The sequence below is a fragment of the Macrobrachium rosenbergii genome, chromosome 22, assembly GCF_040412425.1.
Source record: "Macrobrachium rosenbergii isolate ZJJX-2024 chromosome 22, ASM4041242v1, whole genome shotgun sequence".
In the NCBI taxonomy this organism is placed as follows: Eukaryota; Metazoa; Arthropoda; class Malacostraca; order Decapoda; family Palaemonidae; genus Macrobrachium; species Macrobrachium rosenbergii.
Genome location: NC_089762.1, coordinates 5,381,047 through 5,383,546, shown reverse-complemented (window position 1 = coordinate 5,383,546; position 2,500 = coordinate 5,381,047). Strand labels below are relative to the sequence as shown.

At 34.3% G+C, this 2,500-nt stretch overlaps 1 protein-coding gene and 1 long non-coding RNA gene across 2 annotated transcripts in view; one reads left to right on the top strand and one right to left on the bottom strand.

The window, feature by feature from the left end:
• Positions 1–2,500, top strand: part of LOC136850558 (uncharacterized) — a 230,701-nt gene that overhangs the window by 21,245 nt on the left and 206,956 nt on the right. The gene's annotated exons all lie outside the window — the stretch shown is intronic.
• Positions 1–2,500, bottom strand: part of AstC (Allatostatin C) — a 114,806-nt gene that overhangs the window by 48,334 nt on the left and 63,972 nt on the right. The gene's annotated exons all lie outside the window — the stretch shown is intronic.

Genomic DNA, 2,500 nt, shown 5'->3' with positions numbered 1-2,500 from the left:
TTCAAATTGAAGACCTGAAGTTGGCAACATTAACATTAAATAGGTCTGGTCCACTGTTTTCCACTCCGCTCCGGTTATTCTTGCTCCAGTTTTCACCTGAAGTGACATTCCCATATTACTCACTCGGGCAACGAGCTCTCTCTGTTCTGTCCCACTCGTAATGAAGATGTAGTTGGGAGGTTTAGATTTCATAAGGACTAAAGGCATATTATGAATATTTTCCCGTGGTTGTTTGTTCCACTTAAAGTTATTTTTTACTTTTAGTGTCTTGTGTTACATACAGTATACTGCATAATTATTATCATCCAAATTACACACTAGGTGTAAAGATATATTCTCATTCTTGTCTGTACTTTGACCTTGAGAAGCTCGGATGCTTTTGAGGACCGGCCATCAAACTGGGCAATACAGTAGCACCATTATTGGGAACGAAATTTCCCGTGTGCCGAGCATGCAGCTGCTTCATTTCATGTTTCTCTTTCTGACGAACTGAGGTTTGTGCATCGTGTCACGAGATTTCCATCAGTCCAATAATTTCATTATTAATTAATGATCTCTTTAGAATTGAAAAGTAACAGTTTTGCCGAAACCTAGAGCAAATATTCGTACGCTTGGCATGAGTTATCAGAATTGCCTCAGCTATTTTCAAATGTCCTCGGTTATTATTATTATTATTATTATTATTATTATTATTATTATTATTATTATTATTATTATTATTATTATATATTGGTTGTTTTACAGAAAGCTGGAAATGCAAGTATATGTGTTTAGCTAAAATGCATAAAATGGCAACAAAATAATTTATAGTTTTTCTAAAAGAATTGGTTTCAAATGAGATCAGGTTTTTCTAATCGCGAAATTGGCGCAGCTTTCCTTGCCCATCATGCGTTAGCCCTTCTCAAGATCTGCTCCTGTTGTTCAGCTTTCGGGAATTTTGGTTTGTTTACATCGTTAATCCCTCGACGCTCTGTGATCTCCTTCTCTTCCTGTAAGTGAAAGAAGAGCAAAACCGCAGTACAGTATACCTGCGAACGCCTCTTCATCCCCCCACATGATAATAAAGAACTGTGGAATAAAATACATCTCCGGAATGAGAGGAATTCGGAATGCCAGAAGTTCTAATGAGAGACGAGTCGAAGCTCTCTTTCGGAAGAGGAAGGAAAGAATTATGGCGAAATAGTGAAAATAATAGAAAGGCGATGGAAAGGAAGACATGGTGGGAAGTATGCAATTACTCCCATAATGACTTGAAGGACAATACGCCTATGTAGTGTGACCCTCCAAGTTGACTTCCAGCAAAGATGTTATGACCCTCGGAAAACTGGCACCTCTTGAAACCTCCGCCGGCGTAGGATTTCAGTCACATTGTTATTTGAAGCGGAGTGTAATAAGCATCCTTTAAGCTGGTTGTTTTCATTTTGAATATTCTCTCCTAGTGATGCACAAACTTGATTATAATGATTGTGGATACATATATGTATATTCTGTATAAATATACTGTATATATAAATATTATGTATGTATATATATAAATATATATATATGATAAATATATATCAATATATACATATATATCAATATATATATCTATCTATCTATCTATCTATCTATCTATCTATCTATATATATATATATATATATATATATATATATATATATATATATATATATATATATGTAAGCATTAAGCTACAAACGTCCTTTAATATCCAACTCGCTCTACCTCGGAAATAATATATTTCCATACATGTTACCCGAAGGTAAATGTTTTTTTGTTGTGGGCTCGAACCACGGAAGACAAGAACACAGGACTACAATGACGCACATTAAACCACGTCGAGCCCACAAGACGACGAACTTATTATCAACTAAAAAAATTCTCCTTCGGTTAACATATATGAAAATATATTATTTCCGAGGTGGAGCGAATTGGATATTAAAGGACGTTTGTACCTTAATGCTTGTATATGAATCACGTGATGTGATAAAATTCATATATATATATATATATATATATATATATATATATATATATATATATATATATATATATATATTTTATATACTGTAAAAATCACCTTTGGATAAATATACAGGGTTGAAATATCTGCATAATGAAATATCCATCGGAAAATTTCTCTTGATGTATTATCCACTGAGGTAAACGCCTGTGTCTGTCGTAGACAACTGTTAAATTTAACACCAGCGAAATGTCCATTCAGTTAAACGACCGTTGGCAGAGTATCTGCTGGTGAGTTATTGTTCATTCGTGAAATGTTTGCTCGAGCAAATGTTGATTTATGAAGCGTTTTTTTTAGACAAATATCAGTGAAACTGTTCCGTCAGTTGCTTGTTCTGTGTATTGTATAACATACTTATGTCCCTCGGTAAAATTTCAGCCTAATAAACTGATGAACAACCAGATTTTATGGTGAAATGTGGAATGCTGCTTCGCCCAAATATACTTAGGTAATGACGTGCTCTGCCAATTGTCAAC